General features: G+C 46.6%; 1 protein-coding gene across 3 annotated transcripts in view; it reads left to right on the plus strand.

Moving 5' to 3' along the window:
• Window positions 1-24072, plus strand: part of CREB5 (cAMP responsive element binding protein 5) — an 839414-nt gene that overhangs the window by 9666 nt on the left and 805676 nt on the right. For 2 of the 3 annotated variants that reach the window (XM_068236066.1, XM_068236068.1), the window contains exon 2: window positions 8682-8854. The gene's annotated coding sequence lies outside the window, so the exon portion shown is untranslated. Of the gene's footprint in view, window positions 1-8681; window positions 8868-24072 lie in introns of all 3 variants that reach the window. The other variant, XM_068236067.1, reaches the window with a different exon arrangement.

A 24072-nucleotide genomic window follows, 5' to 3' on the forward strand; every position in this document is an offset into this window, starting at 1 on the left:
GGAATGTTGGAAGTCAGCCCAGTGTGAGAACTTTAGAGAGAGGGAAAGCTTACAGTCTGAGTCAGAGTCAGTGCACACATTTATACAACTGTTTATTTCTGTTGCCATAGAAAAGACATATATGTAGCTGTTGCCATGATTGTGCTCTGCAGATGACTATATTATCAGACTTTTTGAAAGCCTTCCATAAGCACTTAAAACAACTGTTTTACTGCAGCGTTGTGGCTTTTGGAAAGTGAAGGTTAATTAGAGTTCCTCAATAGATCAGGTTATATCTGGGTGTACCTGAAGCTATTTTAAAACACGTGGTATACATTTAATTAACTTGCCGTAAAATCATTTGATAAATATGAGAGTGGTGTGTTGATATGAGTATGGTTTGTAATAAATCACACTGATCTGTTCCTATATGGCCTCTAATTAATAGGAAAATATTCATAGAAATAATCTACTCGCCTTTTAACTCGAAGCAGGGCTTTTTGGCGCCCGCTGCACACCACGTAGCGCTGAACCTTGGCGTGGCTATAGCAGTGATTCTATGGTCGCACGCAGAGGAAATTTGGGGATCCGGCGATTGCCGGACCCCGAATTACCTCTCCCTCTGTGTTGTGACAACATGGAGGGGAAATAGTATTTAAAGAGGAGTGGTCCAGCTATACTATCCAAAAAAACAACAACCAAAAACCCACATATATAAGTAAATAAATACTTGCTCTACATATATAACATATGCATTGCACTGTCCACGTTTTGATATCAGTGAATTTTATATAGTAAATAAAGAGAATTCTGTTTCAGGCGTTTGCCATCTTCATTCCCTCTGACTGAAGCCAATCCTGATGTCATTTCCTCCCTTACTCTGGGAGGAGGGCTTTGGACACTCCCATCCAGCTCTTTAATAGAAAGTGCATTGTCATTGTGTGACTCTGTAGCTCGAGAAGCATGAGAAATATTGACCAATCAGAGAGGAACAGAGGTGTGTGAGGGGAAAACAGGAGGGAAAGAGGCTTCAGCCAATCAGGCTGCATTAGTAAAGTCTGACGGGATAGTAAAACAAAAGCAAAAAAAGACAACCCAGCATGCCCTGCAATTTCCTTTGTGCGGCAATATACCAAATAAGAGCCAGGCAAATTGGGGAATGATCATTTATCAACAACAAAAGTAAGAGTGGTTTTGCTTATGGATTGCCTGGTTAGCAGCCCTATTACTTGTTTACCAGATAAAAATAAAGAATTTATTTAATGCCTCACAGTTAAACTTTAACCCCCCCCCCCACACACACACACAATTTGTGCGGTAGCAAGATGAGCCATCATTCAGCTCACCCTGTGCCAAAAATCCCTGCACCAAGCTGCCATGTACACCTTTTAATTTTCCCAATATACAATGCAGCTTGCATGTAGCACTATCCACCTCATTCCGTTGCAGCAGTAAAAAATGTTGTGAGTAAACTATCAGTCTGTATCAAAGATGGATTAAGCTATAATGGGGCCCCAGGCAGGGTAGGAGATTTGGGGGCCCCTTGTGGTCCTTTTCGGGAAGCTGAAGTGAAGAGAGGTCAGGGAAGGAGGCTGGAGGGCCCCTTGACACCCAATAGACCGGGCCCCTCCCCCACCTCGGACTTTACCCTCTGTGGTCCCCTCCAGCTTCAATAGCTATACAAGTGCAGCGGAGCGGCGGGCAGTGGCAGGCAAACATACCTTCCGTGCGTTCCAGAACGGACACTTCTCGCTCTAGTGACTGACGCGACTTCCTGTATAAAACAGGAAGTAGCATCAGTCACTAGAGCGAGAAGCGTCTGGACGCACGGAAGGTATGTTTGCCTGCCGCTGCCCACCGCTCCGCTGCACTTGTATAGCTATTGAAGCTGGAGGGGAGCACAGAGGGGAAAGCCCGAAGTGAGGGAGGGGGGGGACCTTCCCCCCTCCCCGCCGACTGTGGCCATAGCTTTCCCATCATGCTGCGACCCCCTCCAGCCACCGGCATACCTACCGGGGATGCGACCCCATCAGCCGCAGGGGGCCCGGGGCCAATCTAGGGCCCGCTCACTGTGCGCAGGGGAGCGCCGCCGCCTCCCGCCCGATTCTGGTCCCCACACAAGGTGCTCAACTGGCTGCAGCGTCTAATAGACGCTGCGCCAGTTCATTCCACGCAGCCCCGCTCCTGCAGCCTGCCTATTCCTCCGGCAGGCAGAGCAGGGCTATGGCAAGATGGCCGCCGAAGAAGCCCTGCACTGGAGACTATTTGTGTCTCCAGTACAGGGCTTCGGCAGCCATCTTGCCGTAGCCCTGCACTCTGCCTGTCAGCGCGGGAGATGTGCTGCGGTGCACAGGAGGATCATCGGGGAGCTGCGCACCAGAGGCCAGGAGAGACTCCTGACAGGTAAGTGAATTGTTTTTCTTTTTACAGGGGCTTTTTTGTTTCTGGTGACTGCTGCCCACATTAGGATTTTCTGGTGACTGCTGCCCACATTAGGATTTTCTGGTGACTGCTGCCCACATTACGATTTTCTGGTGAATTCTGCCCACATTGCGATTTTCTAGTGCCTGCTGCCCACATTATGATTTTCTGGTGACTGCTGCCCACATTGCGATTTTCTAGTGCCTACTGCCCACATTAGGATTTTCTGGTGACTGCTGCCCACATTAGGATTTTCTGGTAACTGCTGCCCACATTAGGATTTTCTGGTGTCTGCTGCCCACATTACGATTTTCTGGTGACTGCTGCCCACATTACGATTTTCTGGTGACTGCTGCCCACATTAGGATTTTCTGGTGACTGCTGCCCACATTGCGATTTTTCTGGTGACTGCTGCCCACATTGCGATTTTCTGGTGACTGCTGCCCACATTAGGATTTTCTGGTGACTGTTGCCCACATTGCGATTTTCTGGTGACTGCTGCCCACATTGCTATTTTCAGGTGAACTCTGCCCACATTACGATTTTCTGGCCCACATTACGATTTTCTGGTGAACACTGCCCACGTTACAATTGTCTTGTGAATGCTGTCCACGTTACGATTTTCTGGTGAACGCTGCCCACATTACGGTTTTCTGGTGAACTCTGCCCACATTACGATTTTCTGGCCCACATTACAATATTCTGGTGAATGCTGTCCACGTTACAATTTTCTGGTGACTGCTGCTCACGTTACGATTTTCTGGTGACTGCTGCCCACGTTACGATTTTCTGGTGAACTCTGCCCACATTATGATTTTCTGGCCCACATTAAGATTTTCTGGTGAACACTGCCCACGTTAAGATTGTCTGGTGAATGCTGCTCACGTTACGATTTTCTGGTGACTGCTGCCCACATTACGATTTTCTGGTGAACTCTGCCCACATTACGATTTTCTGGCCCACATTAAGATTTTCTGGTGAACACTGCCCACGTTAAGATTGTCTGGTGAATGCTGTCCACGTTAAGATTGTCTGGTGAATGCTGTCCACGTTACGATTTTCTGGTGAACGCTGTCCACATTACGATTTTCTGGTGAACGCTGCCCACATTACGATTTTCTGGTGAACGCTGCCCACATTACGATTTTCTTGTGACTGCTGCCCACATTACGATTTTCTTGTGAACTCTGCCCACATTACGATTTTCTGGCCCACATTACGATTGTCTGGTGAAATGCTGCCCACTTTACAATTCATTTACAGTGAAACGCTGCCCCATTACAATTATTTGGCATCTATGGGGGGGGGGGGGCATCCAAATATTCGCAGGGGGCTCAGTGATTTCTAGTTACGCCCCTGCCTCCAGCCCCCCAAAACAGCCACGAGCGGGCCCCGGGGGGAGGGGGGCCAGCTCACAATTTCTGCAGGGGGGCCCGGGGGCTCTTAGTTACGCCCCTGTGTGGATGGGAAACACATCAGAATTGTGATGCCTCCAAATAGTGGTAGTAGATTTTACAACTACGAAAAATATTTTTCTATTGTGCTTCTAGCAGTAGCTGATGCTAACTACAGGTTCAGCTATGTGGATGTGGGTGCACAAGGAAGCAGCAGTGACTCAGGAATCTTTTTACACATCCGTTTTGGTGTGAAATAAAGAGAAGGAAGCCTCAATCTCCCTCCTCCTCGACCCTGGCCAGGCACAGATGGCTCCAGGGCCGGGCCGAGGCATAGGCTGGAGAGGCTCCAGCCTCAGGGCGCAGTGTAGGAGGGGGCGCAGAATTCATTCAGCTGTCATTGATAATTGTGTTTGAAGCAGAAAGAAATAAGAAAAGGGGATACATGGCAGTGACTGCAAGCCAGATAACTAGATATTAAGGTGTTGGGGAGGTTGTGGGCCCTGTGGCGCCTCTTAGTCTAATAGCAATCAGTGTGTGATGGCAGGGATGGAGGGGCGCACTTTGGTGTCTCAGCCTTGGGTGCTGGAGGACCTTGTCCCAGCTCTGGATGGCTCAGATAGGCCACTGGTGTTCATTGGGGATGAGCAGGGCCGGCCCGCTCATGAGGCGGGGTGAAACATTTGCCTCAGGCGGCACATCTGGGGGGGCGGCACCTACCTGTCCGTGGGTGGTGGGCCGCCCGCCGAGCTGGAGGAGTAGCGGGCAGAAAGGGGGTATTGGGCCTAATGGTGGGGAAGGGGGTCGGACCCCCCCTCCCTCGCCTGGGTCCCCCGATCTGCGCTCCCCTCCAGCTGTAAATAGTTAAGTACCAGCGGCAGCGTTGCAGGAAGTGACGTCAGTGGAGCGCTCGCTGGAATTCGGAAAAGGTCAGTGATCCCCGCCCATTGCCTCTTAACCTATACGCTGCCGCTGGTACTTAACTATTTACAGCTGGAGGTGGGTCCGACCCCTCCCTCCCCACCGCTAGGCCCAATACCCCCTTCCTGTCCGCTACCCCTCCAGCTCAGTTTTTTTAAATTTTGCCTCAGGCGGCAAAAAGTCTAGGGCCGGCCCTGGGGATGAGGCTTTTGGCTTGTCTAATCACATGATGAGGCCTTTCCCACAGCGCACTTTGACCCCTGCAAGGACTGTTTTTAATAATGCCTGAGTACGGCAAGAAAAGTGGTGGAGTGTGCCTTTGGCATATTGGCTAATAAGTGGTGTATATTACACACTAGCATGATGATGGACACTGCAAATGCTGTGACAATTGTAAAGGCTGCGTGTGTCCTACATAATTTTGTGCGGGACAAAGAGGGCATCATTGTGGATGAAGACCTTCCACCTGCTCCATTACAACCTCTCACAGCATCCACAAGAAGAGGCACTATATCTGCCACCACACTTCGTGAGGAATTAACTGCATATTTACATTCAACACAGAGTTCTGAGATAGCAGATTCATAATGTAACATACTGACAATCATAGCCACATAGCAGGTTGCTTATCATTAATTTCTTTGTGTTACAATAAAAAAAAAATGGCAGTACATTATGTTCATCTTATTATTTATTCATTATTACGACAGGTGCATCCACGCGTACATCTATGTGACAAACACAATCGATTAATGATGTTACAGGCTATCAAAAACAGGCTTTAAACCATATACCGTATATACTCGCAAGCAAGCCGACCCGCATGTAAGCCGACCCCCCCACTTTTACCCCAAAAAACAGGAAAAAATGATTGACCCTCATGTAAGCCGGGGGTAGGAAACGCTGGCCGCGTGATCCCCCCAGTATGTCCCAGTATAGCTAGTATAGTGCCCAGTATAGGTAGGTAGTGCTCAGTATAGCAAGTAAAATGCCCCAGTATAGCTAGTATAGTGCTCATTATAGCTAGTATAGTGCTCAGTATAGCTAGTATAGTGCTCATTATAGCTAGTGAAGTGCCCCAGTTTAGCTAGTATAGTGCTCAGTATAGGTAGGTAGTACTCAGTATAGCTAGTAAAATGCCCCAGTATAGCTAGTATAGTGCTCAGTATAGCTAGTATAGTGCTCAGTATAGCTAGTATAGTGCTCAGTATAGCTAGTGAAGTGCCCCAGTTTAGCTAGTATAGTGCTCAGTATAGTTAGTATAGTGCCCCCAGTATAGCTAGTATAGTGCCCCCAGTATAGCTAGTATAGTGCCCCCAGTATAGCTAGTATAGTGCCCCCAGTATAGCTAGTATAGTGCCCCATTATAGCTAGTATAGTGCCCCATTATAGCTAGTATAGTGCCCCCAGTATAGCTAGTATAGTGCCCCCAGTATAGCTAGTATAGTGCCCCCAGTATAGCTAGTATAGTGCCCCCAGTATAGCTAGTATAGTGCCCCCAGTATAGCTAGTATAGTGCCCCATATAGCTAGCATAATGCCCCAGTATGGGTGGGTAGGTGCTGTCCCTCCCCGCTCCCCCTGCGGCCGCCGCTGCTGCTATTACCTCAGGCGGCGCCGCTTCCTCTATCCCCGTCCTCCTCCGGTAGTAACTCATTCACAGCAGCGCGCCTCTCGCTGCTGTGATGACGAGGAAACCATAGAGAGCGGCTTCCTGTAGCGTGATGCCGTTACTATGGGAACCGCTCTCTATGGTTTCCTGCGTCATCACAGCAGCGGGGGGCGCGCTGCTGTGAATGAGTTACCGGAGGAGGACGGGGATAGAGGCAGCGGCGCCGCCTAAGGTAATAGCAGCGGTGGCCGCGGGGGGAGCGGGGAGGGACAGCACCTATCCACCCACCCACACATGACTCGCAAGCAAGCCGACCCCCCAACTTTTGGCCCACTTTTGGGGGGTCAAAAATTCGGCTTGCTTGCGAGTATATACGGTATATATATATATATATATATATATATATATATATATATATATATATATATATATATATATATATATATACATACAGTACAGACCAAAAGTTTGGACACACCTTCTCATTCAAAGAGTTTTCTTTATTTTCATGACTATGAACATTGTAGATTCACAATGAAGGCATTCAAACTATGAATTAACACATGTGGAAGTATAGTACATTACCAAAAAGTGTGATACAACTGAAAATATGTCATATTCTAGGTTCTTCAAAGTAGCCACGTTTTGCTTTGATTACTGCTTTGCACACTCTTGGCATTCTCTTGATGAGCTTCAAGAGGTAGTCACCTGAAATGGTCTTCCAACAGTCTTGAAGGAGTTCCCAGAGATGCTTAGCACTTGTTGGCCCTTTTGCCTTCACTCTGCGGTCCAGCTCACCCCAAACCATCTTGATTGGGTTCAGGCCTGGTGACTGTGGAGGCCAGGACATCTGGCGCAGCACCCCATCACTCTTGTTACTGTTCAAATAGCCCTTACACAGCCTGGAGGTGTGTTTGGGGTCATTGTCTTGTTGAAAAATAAATGATGGTCCAACTAAACGCAAACCGGATGGAATAGCATGCTGCTGCAAGATGATGTGGTAGCCATGCTGGTTCAGTATGCCTTCAATTTTGAATAAATCCCCAACAGTGTCACCAGCAAAGCACCATCACACCTCCTCCTCCATGCTTCACGGTGGGATCCAGGCATGTAGAGACCATCCGTTCACCTTTTCTGCGTCGCACAAAGAGACGGTGGTTGGAACCAAAAATCTCAAATTTGGACTCATCAGACGAAAGTACAAATTTCCACTGTCTAATCTCCATTCCTTGTGTTCTTTAGCCCAAACAAGTCTCTTCTGCTTGTTGCCTGTCCTTAGCAGTGGTTTCCTAGCAGATATTCTACCATGAAGGCCTGATTCACACAGTCTCCTCTTAACAGTTGTTCTAGAGATGTGTCTGCTGCTAGAACTCTGTGTGGCATTGACCTGGTCTCTAATCTGAGCTGCTGTTAACCTTCGATTTCTGAGGCTGGTAATTCGGGTAAACGTATCCTCTGCAGCAGAGGTGACTCTTGGTCTTCCTTTCCTGGGGCGGTCCGCATGTGAGCCAGTTTCTTTGTAGCGTTTGATGGTTTTTGACACTGCAACTGATGGTCCCAACTCCATTTATAAGGCAAGAAATACCACTTATTAAACCTGACAAGGCACACCTGTGAAGTGAAAACCATTTCAGGTGACTACCTCTTGAAGCTCATGAAGATAATGCCAAGAGTGTGCAAAGCAGTAATCAAAGCAGAAGGTGGCTACTTTGAAGAACCTAAAATATGACATATTTTCAGTTGTTTCTCAATTTTTGGTCATGTACTATACTTCCACATGTATTAAGTCATAGTTTGGATGCCTTCAGTGTGAATCTACAATGTTCATAGTCATGAAAATAAAGAAAACTCTTTGAATGAGAAGGTGTGTCCAAACTTTTGGTCTGTACTGGATGTATGTATGTATGTATGAATGTATGTATATATGTATATGGTATATGGTCTGTACTGGATGTATGTATATATATATATATATATATATATATATATATATATATATATATATATATATATATATATATATATATATATATATACATAGAAATCACTGTTTTATACAATGTAACATCATCAATCGATTGTGTGTGTATATATATATATATGTATATATATATATGTATATATATATATATATATATATATATATATAGAGAGAGAGAGAGAGAGAGAGAGAGAGAGAGAGACACTTTAAAACATTTGGTAAGACAAAAGGTACTCACTTTTAGTATCCTGAAGCTTGGGTGACAGCATATTCCATGTCAAACCAGCCTCCTCATACAGTTCTTTAGTAATTTTGGCCTATATTTCGTTGGCTAGCTGGTTAACTTTGTGGTCTCTGTTGCTTTTGTTGTACAGGACATCATGTGGCTGTACTTTGGAGATGACATCCTCCGTTGTGAACCACTTTTTCTTCGGCATTTTCCTGAGGAATGGTCGATCCACACAGCCTGCAGCTCTGTCGCACTTCCGTTCATCCACCAGACGTCAACAGGAAACAGAAACCTTATCTTATAGCATTCTGGGAAGCAGTAAGCCTTCTGGGTACTTTCTGCGTTTTGAAAACGCTACCAAACCGCTCGGCATAGCGTTTTCACAGTGATTGCACAGCGATTATATACTTAATATTGAAGCGCTAACGCTCCCAAAATGCTGCATATCCTGCGCTTGCGATTTTCGGAATCTCAATCGCTCCAGTGGAAGTTGCCCCATCCATTAACATTAGCTGATCATTTTTAGAAAACGCTAGCTAATTAAATGCTCAAAAAATCGCCATTGTGGGTTCCAGCCCTAACAGTAATTTTGATAGTACATTGCAAAGAACTAAAACGTTTGGCCCCTTTTACACCTAATCAGTTGCTCTGTTATAACTGAAAGAAAACTGATTTTCAAAGTAACGCCCATGTTTTCTTATGGCACAGTTCCCACTATACGCGTTTTAACGACCGCCTAACGCGATAGGCGTCGGCAGGTCGTAAGTGGTATTACATGGAAACCCTTTCCATGTCAGTTCACGGAGTGTGTGAACAGCCTGCGAGCCTCCGATCGTGGCTCGCAGGCTAAATGTAAACACGCGGGGAAGAAATCCCCGCTGTTTACATCATACGGCGCTGCTGCGTAGCAGCTCCGTAAAGCAGATCGGCAATCCCCGGCCTCTGATTGGCCGGGGATCGCCGGCATCTGATAGGCTGAAGCCTATCCTAGATGGCGCAGGACTGAACTCCGTCCTGCGTCCGCCCATAGCGAGAGTGAGGGAAGGGCAGAGAGGGCGTAAATCGCTGCGGAGGGGGGCTTTGAGGAGCCCCCCCTCGCAAAACACAGATAGTCGGCGGCGTTCAGACCCCCCCAGCAGGATATCCCCCTCATGGGGAAAAAAGGGGGGAAGTCTGGTCGCCCTGGCTGCAAAGTGATCTGTGCTGTGGACTGGAGAGCCCACGCAGCACAGATCACAGCAAAATCCCCTGGTCCTTAAGTGGTTAATTGAAAGCTTTTTCACAATGCACTGATATGGAAAAAAACGCATACCAACGCATTAAGTGTAAAAGAGCCCTTACTTAAGAGAAGATGAACAATTATCTCCTTGGCGCAAGCTCAAGAAAAAAAAAAGTTTCCTCCTAGGAAAGATTTTTTATCATCTCTTTTAAAGAGACACTGAAGCGAGACTAAATCTCGCTTCAGCTCTCATATATAGCAGGGGCACGTGTGCCCCTGCTAAAACGCCGCTATCCCGCGGCTAAACGGGGGTCCCTTCACCCCCAACCCACCCCCCGCAAAAGTTGGTCACAAAGTTGGTCGTGAACTTTGCTTCCTGGAGGCAAGGGCTAACGGCCGCAGCCCTGCCTCCAGTCGCGTCTATCAGACGCGCATCGCCGCCTCTCCCCCGCCCCTCTCAGTGAAGGAAGACTGAGAGGGGCGGGGGAGAGGCGGAGATACGCGCTGACAGACGCGTGTGGGGCAGGGCTGCGGCGGTTAGCCCTGCCCCAATGCGGAAGCGCTCCCCCGCATTACGGAGGGGATTTGGGGGGACAGGGACCCCCGTTAAGCCGCGCTATAGCGGCGTTTTAGCAGGGGCATACGTGCCCCTGCTATATTATATATGACGTCTGAAGCGAGATCTATTCTCGCTTCAGACTCTCTTTAAGTAACTTTTTAGTACTTTGCAATGTACTGTCAAAATTATTGTTAGAATTTATTATTTATCGGCTGTTATCCTTATTATCATTGTTACTTTTTAATTAGTTTAAATGTTTCAGAAAAATTTAAACAATACACAAAGCAGCAGCTATCTCAGACTGCTTTGTATGCAGCAGGAGGCGACATGCACTGCAGGTATCTGAGAAAAGTTCTAGAGAGTTCTCTAGGACGGTTTCCCCAGGTGGTTATAACTAACCCTGCCACAAGCATGAACCCGTTGTGATACTTACACACCATGTTATATTACTTGCCATGTGCAAGTAATATACTGCGCATTACTTTAGCAAGTCATGCATTACCTAAGCCATGCAACCTGCACTTATTGCCCAATGCTATGTCAGTGACATAAGTACCCGTTACAGCATGCTGCATGCCAATTTTACAGCAATTTAGTGAATATGTGTGTGCCCACAGCAGTGGCGTTCCTACAATAGGGCGGCATGGGGCGCCCCGCACCGGGTGTCGGGCGCCCCAGGGGGTGTCATCAAGGCCTCCCACAGAGGCCTGTGCCGGACAGGAGGGGGGACGCAACACAAAATAGTATACAATGAACAGAGGCGCTTAATTTGAATCCTTGTGCAGATTGTTTGATACTCCTCCCTATATTGCCTGATGAAGCGGGGTTGAACCTGCGAAACGCGTTGCATTTCTTTTTGGAGTTCCTAATAAATGTGTTTGACTGTCTGAATCGCAGTCGTTGTCGTGTCTGCTTTAGGGAGGTAAGACCACCACTTCCTCCTTCAATTTTGCCATTTAAGTTGGTTTTTAAGCTCATGTAATCTAATCTTATACTTTTGGCGCCTCTGTCCATTGTATACAATTTTGAGTCCACCCTTGGTGGAGGGTTGCTACCCTTTCTTCCTGTCTACAGAGAGCGACTTCTTAATCCTGAGTGGGGTCAGGACAATCTCCCCACCTGCCTTTACAGTGGTTGCCTGCTGGTGACCCTGACTTGTGAGTATCTAGCAATACAAACTTATTGCGACCTTGTCCAGTACGAATTACACTATTGGGGCTCTTGGTGTTCCCTGTTTTAATGCAACACAGACTAGAGGGGTGGCAGGGAAAGCGGCGGGGAGGGGGGCCAAACCCCCACCTCCCTCACCTGGGTCCCCTCCTTCTGGCGCTTCCCCCCCCTAATTAGTAGCAGCGACCGGGCAGGAGCGGCCGGAGAGGACTTACTCACCTCCTTCCTGCATTCCAGGCGATGGCACACAGCGTCATCGTCACGTTACGCTGGTCTCCGCCTTCTCCACCGCCCACTGTGCTTCCTGATTGGCGGAAGCGCAGTGAGTGACAGAGAAGTCGGAGAGCAGCGTCACGTGAGGATGATGCTGTGTGCCATCGCCAGGAGCAGGTAAGTCCTCTCTGCCCGCTCCTGCCCGCTGCTGCTAATTAGAAGGGGGAAGCGCCAGAAGGAGGGGACCTAGGTGGGGAAGGTGGGGGGTCCGGCCCCCCTCACTGCCACCCCTCCTTCCAAGCTTCCCCCATACCGGGGGCAACTTTACTAGCTATTCTGGGGGCAACTTTACAAGCTGTTCTGGGGGCAACTATATTACCTACTCTGGGGGCAACTATGTTACCTACACTGGGGGCAACTATATTACCTACACTGGGGGCAACTATATTACCTAAACTGGGGGCAACTATATTACCTACACTGGGGGCAACTATACTAGCTATTCTGGGGGTAACTATACTAGCTATTCTGGGGGCAACTATATTACCGACACTGGGGGCAACTATATTACCTAAACTGTGGGCAACTATACTAGCTATTCTGGGGGTAACTATACTAGCTATTCTGGGGGCAACTATTATACCTACACTGGGGGCAACTATTATACCTACACTGGGGGCAACTATATTACCTACACTGGGGGCAACTGTATTACCTACACTGGGGGCAACTATATTACCTAAACTGGGGGCAACTATACTAGCTATTCTGTATCAACTGTCCTGACCAGGTCTGCTACATGATTGAAGTGTTTTCTGGCCAGGTTGGCCACATGATTGCATGTATTTTCTGGTCAAATCTTCCACATGATTGCATGTATTTTCTGGGCAAAGCTGCCGACATGATTGCACGTATTTTCTGGGCAAAGCTGCCGACATGATTGAACGTATTTTCTGGGCAAAGCTGCCGACACGATTGCACGTATTTTCTGGGCAAAGATGCCGACACGATTGCACATATTTTCTGGGCAAAGCTGCCGACATGATTGCACGTATTTTCTGGGCAAAGCTGCCGACATGATTGCACGTATTTTCTGGGAAAAGCTGCCGACATGATTGCACGTGTTTTTTGGTCAAATCTGTCGACACGATTGAACGTGTTTTCTGGTCAAATCTGCTCACATTACGTGTATTTTCTTGAGAAAACCTGCACAATTATGTGAATTTTCTGGGGAAAGGGTCACCAAAACTTGGGCCCACTGTCCCGAGGTGAGGATAATATTGAGGCTGCCATATTTATCTCCTTTTAAGCAATACCAGTTGCCTGGCTGCCATGCTGGTTCTTTGCCTCTAATTCTTTCAACCATAGATCCTGAACAAGCATGCAGCAGGTCAGTGGTTTCTGACAATATTGTCAGAACTGACAAGATTAGCTGCATGCTTGTTTCTGGTGTAATTCAGTTCTACTGCAGCTAAATAGATCAGCTGGGCTGCCTATTGTTTAAAAGGAAATACTTTACATATGGCAGCCTCCATATCACTCTCATCCCGGGTTCACTTTAAATTAGTTAGCTCCACCCTCATCCGGTCATGGCCACGCCCGCTTAGCGCCGCAGGTTATAACCACACCCATTTTTTGTTAGCTACCTATATTGAGGCCAACTTTAGGGGAGGGAGCCTACACCTGGCATTACCCGCCGTGTCGCGTTTAGCATGCCACAGATGCTTTTTTTTTTATGGTGGGGCGGGGTCTTTTAATACCCAGCACCGGGTGTCAAATGCCCTAGGAATGCCACTGGCCCACGGTCCAAACTCTAATCTCAATCCAGTGTCTATAAACTAGGACCTGATAGTAAATAAAAGCATGTCAGGAATTAGCATAAGACTGCCCATCCTATTATCTCTCCAAAAATGTTTTTCACCTTATATGGTAATTATCTTTTCAATACTTTCCAAGCAAGTTAAGATTAGTGATGGGCCGAACCTCCGATTTAAGGTTCGCGAACTGCCGCGGAAGGTTCGGTTCACAGGAACTTCCGCGAACCGCAATAGACTTCAATGGGGAGGCGAACTTTGAAAACTAGAAACATTTCTGCTGGCCAGAAAAGTGATGGAAAAATTGTTTCAAGGTGTCTAACACCTGAGATCTTTCAGTGACTACAAGAGGGGACATTTTTTAAAAAAAATACTTTATAGTTTTTGAGAAAATCAATTTTAAAGTAACTCCTGACCGTGGGAAAATTAAGCGCCCGACGACTTTAGCAGTTAATAGCAAAGCCGCTTTAAAAGCTAGAAACACCAAACTTGCAGAAAATGTTAAGGAGAACAATGGGAATAAGAATTTTTTTTTTTTCAAAAAGACCTTATAGTTTTTGAGAAAATCAATTTTAAAGTTTCAATGTAAATTCTCCTTCTGACCGTGGGAAAATATACCCCCGCCGACTTTAATGGTTAATTGCAAAGCCCCTTTAAAAGCTAGCAACACCAAAATTACTGGGAATGTTAAGAAGAACAGTGGGAACAAGAGGAAATTTTTTTTTTCAAAAAGACCTTATAGTTTTTGAGAAAATCGATTTTAAAGTAAAAAAAAAAGAGTCGATCCATAAAAAAAGAACCGATTCATTAAAAATTCAGGAGCCGTTAGTATAGCAGAGAATGCGTCCTCGGAAGGACGTGAAGCTGCTGGCTCCCGCTGCTGTCTCTCCCCACTTGCCTGCACCTGTCAACCCCCACCTAGGTTGGCACCCAGTGCACCCATGGGTACACTGGGTGCCAGCCTAGGTGGGGGTTGACAGGTGCAGGCAGGCAGGTGGGGAGAGATAGCGGGAGCTAGCAGCTATGCGTCCAAAAGGATTTTTGGACGCATTCTCTGCTATGTGGGTGGGAGGCTTCGGAGATCTTCAATCAACTTAATAGAAGATCGCAACATAAGAGGATACAGTTCGTTGGATCATTTACCGAGGATATTGCCGTGGGAAATGTTTTTTAAAGGTACAGGTAAGTATTTCTGGTTAATTAAGAAAATTAAAGGACTTTTTTCGTGGTTGTGTTTTTATTTCATTTAGCCCTTTGTGGAAATGGGTCAGGGTTACTTTGTACCTCTATACTAATTTCTCCTGGGAGGGGGTGGGCATCTGGCGCCCCCTTCTTAAAGGGGACTCCCAGATGCCACCATGAACCCCCCCCCCCCCCGGGAGTCATCGCCCCCACCTCCTCCTGGGGCACCGGAGGTGGGGAAGAGCCCCTTGTCCATGGATTGGACAAGGGCTCCGGGGGGGGGGGGGAAGGAGAAGGCTTGGCCGCCCCTCCCCCCCCCCAGAGCCCCCCATACCATGGACCATGCGGGCTGGTATAGCTCAGGGTGCGAAGCCCCAGTCGGCCGGGGCTCCGCATTATGGCTATCCCAGCCTGCATGGGGGACAAGGGGTTACAGAGGCTTGGGAGGGGGGACCCCACGTCATTTTTTTTTCATTTATTCCCACACTCAGCACATAAAAATAATAAAATATATATATATATATATATATATATATATACAATAAATATATATATATATATATATATATATTATTATTATTATTATTATTATTATTATTTATTTATTTATTTTTTATTTTTTTTTTAAAGGACTTAACGAGGCCACAAGTATGAAAAAAGTTAAATACCATTTCATAATCCAGATCCATGGAGGACGCCATCTGCGCCCCCATTCATTCTGCCATGGCACCCGCAGTAACACCGGCCCCGGTCGGGTCCCGACCCCTCAAAACGGGTCGGGTTCTCATTCCCCCCTCAATATGGCCGCCACAGATTGCCGCGGCTGCGCAGTCCGCATAGATTCGATAGCGGCTGCGCAGCTCTAGGTCCTCCTCCCGATGCGTCCGATGTATGCACGCATATTGATGACGCGGCAGGAGGAGGCCCTAGAGCTGCGCAGGTGCAATCGCGCCTGTGCGGACTGCGCAGCCGCGGCAATCTGTGGCGGCCATATTGAGTGGGGAATGAGAACCCAACCTGTTCGGAGGGGTCGGGAGTTGGGACCCGACCGGGGCCGGTATCGCTGCAGGAGCCATGCGGAAATGAACGGCAGGGCGCGGATGGCGTCCTCCATGGATCTGGATTATGAAAAGGTATTTAACTTTTTCACATTTGTGGCCTCGGAAGTCCATTAAATATTGTTTCCTGCTATCTTTTTAACATATCCTGTAAATTTGGTGTTGCTAGGATGTAAGGGGCCTTTGCTATTAACTGCTAAAGTCGGCGGGTGATGATAACCAACCAGAATTATAGGGGTGCAAAAGTGCTGAATTCTGCCATAGGCTTCCATTAGGCTCCCTATTTCACTTTCAAAATCTTAAATCTTTTCAAAGGGCAATTGCTCAGCAGTGGCAAATTTTCTTGCATTGTAGGAACTGTTAGGGGGATCATAACTGGTGCGTTTCGGGCCCCTAGGCCGAAGAGGTCATATCTTAGGGTCACAAAAACCTGTTTATTTGGGCAATTTCAATGGTAGTGATTCTGACGTACATAAATCGCAGCCATGGCCGTTAGCAACGTCTGAATTTCACGAAATGTCTCATGCAGGTAGAAGACATATTGTTAGACTTGGATTCCAAAGATGGGGTCCCTACATCTCTGCAAACCAGAGTTACAGGGGTGCAAATGTAGTAAAATCCCCCATAGGCTTTCATTGGCTCCCTATTTCACTTTCCAAAATCTCACATCTTTTCAAAGGGCAATTGCTCAGCAGTGGCAAATTTTCTAACATTGTAGGAACTGTTAGGGGGATCATAACTGGTGAGTTTCGGGCCCCTAGGCCGAAGAGGTCATAGCCTAGGGTCACAAAAACCTGTTTATTTGGGCAATTTCAATGGTAGTGATTCTGACGTACATAAATCGCAGCCATGGCCGTTAGCAACGTCTGAATTTCACGAAATATCTCATGCAGGTAGAAGACATATTGTTAGACTTGGATTCCAAAGATGGGGTCCCCACATCTCTGCAAACCAGAGTTACAGGGGTGCAAATGTAGTAAAATCCCCAATAGGCTTTCATTGGCTCCCTATTTCACTTTCCAAAATCTCACATCTTTTCAAAGGGCAATTGCTCAGCAGGTGCAAATTTTCTAGCATTGTAGGAACTGTTAGGGGGATCATAACTGGTGAGTTTCGGGCCCCTAGGCCGAAGAGGTCATATCCTAGGGTCACAAAAACCTGTTTATTTGGGCAATTTCAATGGTAGTGATTCTGACGTACATAAATCGCAGCCATGGTCGTTAGCAACGTCTGAATTTCACGAAATTTCTCATGCAGGTAGAAGACATATTGATATTGAAAGTGAAATAGGGAGCCAATGAAAGCCTATGGGGGATTTTACTACTTTTGCACCCCTGTAACTCTGGTTTGCAGAGATGTAGGGACCCCATCTTTGGAATCCAAGTCTAACAATATGTCTTCTACCTGCATGAGACATTTCGTGAAATTCAGACGTTGCTAACGGCCATGGCTGCGATTTATGCACGCATATTGATGACGCGGCAGGAGGAGGCCCTAGAGCTGCGCAGGTGCAATCGCGCCTGTGCGGACTACGCAGCCGCGGCAATCTGTGGCGGCCATATTGAGTGGGGAATGAGAACCCAACCTGTTCGGAGGGGTCGGGAGTTGGGACCCGACCGGGGCCGGTATTACTGCAGGAGCCATGGGGGAATGAACGGGAGGGCGCGGATGGCGTCCTCCATGGATCTGGATTATGAAAAGGAATTTAACTTTTTTCACATTTGTGGCCTCGGAAGTCCTTTAAATATTGTTTCCTGCTATCTTTTTAGCATATCCTGCAAATGTGGTGTTGCTAGGATGTAAGGGGCCTTTGCTATTAACTGCTAAAGTCGGCGGGTGATGATAACCAACCAGAATTATAGTGGTGCAAAAGTGCTGAATTCTGCCATAGGCTTCCATTAGGCTCCCTATTTCACTTTCAAAATCTTAAATCTTTTCAAAGGGCAATTGCTCATCAGTGGACGCATCGGGAGGAGGACCTAGAGCTGCGCAGCCGCAATCGCATCTATGCGGACTGCGCAGCCGCGGCAATCTGTGGCGGCCATAATGAGGGGGGAATGAGAACCCGACCCGTTTGGAGGGATCGGGACCCGACCGGGGCCGGTATTACTGCGGGTGCCATGGCAGAATGAATGGGGGGCGCAGATGGCGTCCTCCATGGATCTGGATTATGAAATGGTATTTAACTTTTTTCATACTTGTGGCCTCGTAAGTCCTTTAAAAAATAAATAAATATATATATATATGTATATGTATATGTATATATATATATATATATATATATATATATATATGTATATGTATATGTATATGTATATATAATATATATTTTTTTTTAATAATTTTTATGTGCTGAGTGTGGGAAATAAATGAAAAAAAAATGACGTGGGGTCCCCCCTCCCGAGCCTCTGTAACCCCTTGTCCCCCATGCAGGCTGGGATAGCCAAAATGCGGAGCCCCGGCCGACTGGGGCTTCGCACCCTGAGCTATACCAGCCCGCATGGTCCATGGTATGGGGGGGGGGCTGCGGTGGGGGGGGGAGGGGCAGCCAAGCCTTCCCCTTCTCTCCCCCCCCCGGAGCCCTTGTCCAATACATGGACAAGGGGCTCTTCCCCACCTCCGGTGCCCCAGGAGGGGGTGGGGGCGACGACTCCCTGGGGGGGGGGGGTTCATGGTGGCATCTGGGAGTCCCCTTTAAGAAGGGGACCCCAGATGCCCACCCCCCTCCCAGGAGAAATGAGTATAGGGGTACAAAGTACCCTTTACCCATTTCCACAAAGGGTTAAATGAAATAAAAACACAACCACGAGAAAAGTATTTTATTATTCTAAATTAACCATAAATACTTACCTGTACCTGTACCTTTAAAAAAGTTTTCCCACACCAATATCCACGGTAAACGATCCAACGAACTGTATCCTCTTATGTTGCGATCTTCAATTAAGTTGATTGAAGATCTCTGACGCCTCCCACATAGCAGAAAATGCCTCCTTTTGGACGCATAGCTGCCGGCTCCTGTTGTCTCTCCCCACCTCCTCACCTGTCACTCTCACCTAGCCTGGCACCCATGGGTGCACTGGGTGCCAGGCTAGGTGAGGGTGACAGGTGCAGGCAGGTGGGGAGAGACAGCAGCGAGCCGGCAGCTTCACTTCCTGCTCAGGACGCATTCTCTGCTATACTAACGGTTCTTGAATCATCCGGTTCTTTTTAATGAATCGGTTCTTTTTTTATGAATCGGCTCATTTTACTTTGAAACTTTAAAATTGATTTTCTCAAAAAGTATAAGGTCTTTTTGAAAAAAAAAATTCCTCTTGTTCCCACTATTCCACTTAACATTCCCAACAATTTTGGTGTTTCTACCATGTAAGGGGACTTTGCTATTAACCGTTAAAGTCGGCGGCCATTAAAGTCTATGGGCGAACCAAACTTTGAAAAAAAGTTCCCGGTTCTCTGCGAACGCGAACCACCAAAGTTCGCCTGGAACCGTTCGCCGGCGAACCGTTCGGCCCATCTCTAGTTAAGATTAACTCATGGTAACATTAATGTTACTTTTCTTGTCTCACTTTTAGTACTTTGTTTCTTGTTGGGCGCTTATAACATTTTGGCCCATATGCTATTACATTTTTCTCCTGAGTTTTCTCCCAGGTGTTATTTTCACACCTTGTCAATATAATGCCTTTTAAACCACCAGTAAGCCTGAAAATACTCAAAATAATTTTGAGAGTACTTTTTCACCTACTTTTCGGTACTTTTTAAATTGCAAAGTGCTGAAAAGTTATCTTAAAGGACTTACGAGGCCAAAATGTCTAAAAAAGCAAAGTACCTGTAAGCTGTTTAAATGCACGGAGGACGCCGTCCGCGCCCTCTGTGCAGTTCCGCCGGGTCCCCTTCCTGAGATCGCCCCCCGCGCCGACCCCGACCCCCCAGGCCGGGTCGGGCTCTCGTGCCGCTCTCAATATGGCCGCTTCCATTGGCCGCGGCTGCGCAGTCCGCCTGGCCGCGAGTGCGGCTGCGCAGCTCTACGGCCAACCCCTCCGATCCACGCTACAGTGCGTGGTTCGGGGGGTTGGCCGTAGAGCTGCGCAGCCGCACTCGCGGCCAGGCGGACTGCGCAGCCGCGGCCAATGGAAGCGGCCATATTGAGAGCGGCACGAGAGCCCGACCCGGCCTGGGGGTCGGGGTCGGCGCGGGGGGCGATCTCAGGAAGGGGACCCGGCGGAACTGCACGGAGGGCGCGGACGGCGTCCTCCGTGCATTTAAACAGCTTACAGGTACTTTGCTTTTTTTAGACATTTTGGCCTCGTAAGTCCTTTAAAGAGAAGATGAGAAATTATCTCAAGGAAAAAAACTCAGGAGAAAAAGTTAGCTGCATATGGGCCTTTGGGTCTTATTCCATTCAGTTATCTCCTGTGTTTTCTCCTAGGTGATACTTTCAGACCTTATTAATGCCATTTAATCCACCAGCAAGCAAGAAAATACTCAGAATAATGTTGACAGTACTTTTTCACCTACTTTTTAGTGTTCAAAAGAAGTTTTATTGTACAAGTAGCAAGAGTACAAATACAATGAGATCATATGCAAATCAGTTACTACACCAAGGTTCATTGCATTTCAATTGAAAACATGTCTCTAGTCTCTCAGCTAGAGAAAACTATAATACATTAAACAAAAACGAAATAAAAATAATAAGAACTTAATTCCCAAGGGCACGGTTAATAGGAACAGTCCAATAAATCATGATATTGTCAGAAAAAGTATCATCTAGTGGCAAGATAATGTAGAATGCACAGTATAGAGGAATGTACGTGTATTTATAGGAGTACCCGCCATATAATTTTCATAAAATAACCATTATTCCCCCCCAGATCTAGATAGACTCAGGTTATGAGGATAGTGAACATGCACATCCCCCCTCTATGATCTACCCTGGGCTGCTATACTTTTCAGAGGTAGTGTATCATTGAGGTGGGCATTGATACGTTCATACACCATTTTGCTGTCTATGCATGTGTTAAAGTTCAGGTCGGGTTTCCGCCACTGGGAGGCAATGTAAACCTTGGTGGAAGCTGCAATGTGTTGGGCTAGTATGCAAGTGGCTTGTTTCATTCTAGCTTACTTGACTCCTAAAAGCAACAGCCGGGGATCTTTTTGGTACTTTTTTCAACCGCAGAGTGCTGAAAAGTTATTTTAAACTAAACATTTTCTCGGTAGAAAATGTATTATATTATTACTTTATTATATTATATTATGTTGGTAGAAAACTTAGGAGAAAAGTGAATTTAAAGAGGAACTGTAGTGAAAATAACATAATGAATAAAATTGCTTATATTTTACATTATTCATTTATAGTTTATTTAGTCAGCGTGTGCCCATTGTAAAATCTTTCCTCTCTCTGATTTACATTCTGAAATTTATCACAGGCGGTGACATCTTTAGTCCTTCCTGGTGATCTGTATGGAATGTTTATTACTGTGAATTCAATGCACAGAAGGAGATACTGCTTGATGGCAGTTGGAAAAAAAACATTCCCCACAATGCAATGAGGTTCACAGACAGGAAGTGTCAGGTCCATGGTCATGTCATCTTACTGTGGGAGGGATTTTACCACAATATCAGCCACACGGACCCCTCTCTATTTGAGAAAAGATAATGATTTCTCATGGGAAAGGGAGTATCAGCTACTGATTGGGATGAAGTTCAATCTTGGGTTGTTCATCTTTCTGGCGTATAAGAATACTTTTTAACCCTTGAAAATCTTCTGATACGCCGGGTGTCACTGATGCCGGGTTATACACCCTATCCTATTACTGCCTCTCAGATCTCGCTGCTGAGGACTGTAGCGAAGCGGCGCAGGCGCACATGTGCGAGATCTGAGAGGCAGAGAAAGAGGCAAATAGGATACAAGGGCGAGCCAGACGGGTGAAAGAGGCGTGTTTTATGGGCACAACGTGATCTTCCATACTGCTCTGATAAACAGGGAGAGTTGGCCAATCTGCTTGACCAATCCAACCGTCAATCGCCTGTATACTGTAATATACTGGGTACCACATACAGTAAAGCACCAGTATCTGTTCAAACATAGCACCAGTATATGATGTTTTTTTTTGGTGTGCGTTTGAAGAGGGGTAGTCTTATACAGCGAGTATATTCCAGCCTCTATATTTTAACTGGAAAAGTTTATTTTCTAAGTTTCATATTTATGGGACAAATGTGGGCAAATAATTGCTTTTTTGAGCTATATTGTTCTTGATATGGAAGTATGGGAGTGCCTGGTTCCGCAGTGAACGATCTATGTGCACCGTGCCTGAAGCCGTGCCATTCCATGATGAGGGGGACTGATAATAAAAACCCATCTTTAGTATATAGAATGTTTGCCTGAAAAGATATTCTGAACTTCCCCTGTGCCTGCTGGGATGGATGAAACCATATGGGACTTGCAACGCTAACATTGTGAAGTGTTTCCTCAGGTTGTTTGATCTTTGGAATCTATGAGGAATGCCGTTATTTGACAGAACATGGATGGTACCTGGAGAGAATTCTGAATGTGAAATTTAATTAAAGAATTGGGATCATAGTAGCTGTGGCATGTGTTGCTCTGAACTCTTCCAGCTGGACTGTGCTGCTGCTTCAGGTTGTTACAATGCATAAGGCCTCCCAGTGCTGCCTGATCGTGGAGATACAGACCACGGGACGCTTGGGGATTGGCCAACATGCACAGCTCGTCTTCTTCTTCCCCCCTCCCCTCTCTCGTTGTCCTGCCTTTGTTTTTCCCTCGATGCTTACTGGAGGATGGGCATGATGTGGGCAGTGAAAAGGATGACACGTCTAGAGCTGGCCACACCTTGAGAAAGAACCTGGGCGGTTCAAAACGCGTCGGTGGGCGGAGCTTTGCTCAGCTGTTTGCTTCTCAGCAGCGTGTGTCCGCCATCACTCCAAGCCCGACGTATTCCTTCCCCGCTGCCAGTGAACTTCCACTAGGAGATCCCCTGCCATGTTAGAGCAGGTGTGACGGGACTTCTGGGATCAGCTGGACCCCTGTGGAGCGGCAATGTCGGGGTAAAACGGAGGTTGTCAGCGTCAGTGTTGGTGAGATCTCCCCATGTCACAACATGTTGCAATACTGCATATGATGCATAAAAAGGATGAGACTGTCATCATTATCAATATTGAAGTGAATTGAGCTCGGATTCCTGTCGGTTATGTTTGGAAAGGGGGCCCCCCAACACTATAAACACGCTATTAGGCACGGTGCAATTGGAGGTGCATGCGCGGGCGAGTGGTGCATGTATGTTTGATGTTGCGCCATACATGCATTGCAATTGAAGCAGATATAATTGTTAAACAGCTGGTTTATGAAGCAATCTGCTATGCTCTTGTTTTTAAACTTTGTGTATTGTTGGCAACGATCAGCGGCTGAGTATGGTTCCTGAGGAGAACCTGTCAGTATTGTATTTAATAAAGTTTTGTATTCCTTGATGACACATGGAGCCCAAGCTTGCCTTGTTTTTTCTATAGGATACAAGGGCGAGCCAGACGGGTGAAAGAGGCGTGTTTTATGGGCACAACGTGATCTTCCATACTGCTCTGATAAACAGGGAGAGTTGGCCAATCTGCTTGACCAATCCAACCGTCAATCGCCTATATACTGTAATATACTGGGTACCACATACAGTAAAGCACCAGTATCTGTTCAAACATAGCACCAGTATATGATGTTTTTTTTTGGTGTGCGTTTGAAGAGGGGTAGTCTTATACAGCGAGTATATTCCAGCCTCTATATTTTAACTGGAAAAGTTGGGGGGGGGGTCGTCTTATACGCCCAGTCATTTTATAAGCCGAAAAATACGGTAAATTGAAAAGGTGAATTGAGTGGAGCTGGGAAAAAAGGGCGCAGGCAGCTAGTGGACAAAAAGGGGGCCGCCATTCACTCCCATAATAAATAACGTTTAATGGGCGCAGAGCAGGAAAAAGGCGCGCCGGAGCTAAATAAAGTTTACAAACGGCGCCCGGAGATGTTTAATGATTTATAACTGAGCTTGTGGTGATTTACGTTTATAAAATGCACCCGTGCCGAATAACGTTTATAAAAATACTAAACATATTTATCCTATTTAACTAATTAAAACATTATTTAAAGTTTTATCCCTTACTGTTTTTAAAACATTATTCACAAAATAAAGCGATCAGTACGTAATGTAAATTGCAATATATTTTTTGGAGTCACAATTTGTAAAACATTATTATCCACATAATAAAGCGATGACTAAGGGGGGTGGTTAGGGTTAGGCATCACCAGGGGGGTCTTAGGTTTAGGCACCACC

Source organism: Hyperolius riggenbachi, chromosome 5 (assembly GCF_040937935.1).
Source record: "Hyperolius riggenbachi isolate aHypRig1 chromosome 5, aHypRig1.pri, whole genome shotgun sequence".
Lineage (NCBI taxonomy): Eukaryota > Metazoa > Chordata > Amphibia > Anura > Hyperoliidae > Hyperolius > Hyperolius riggenbachi.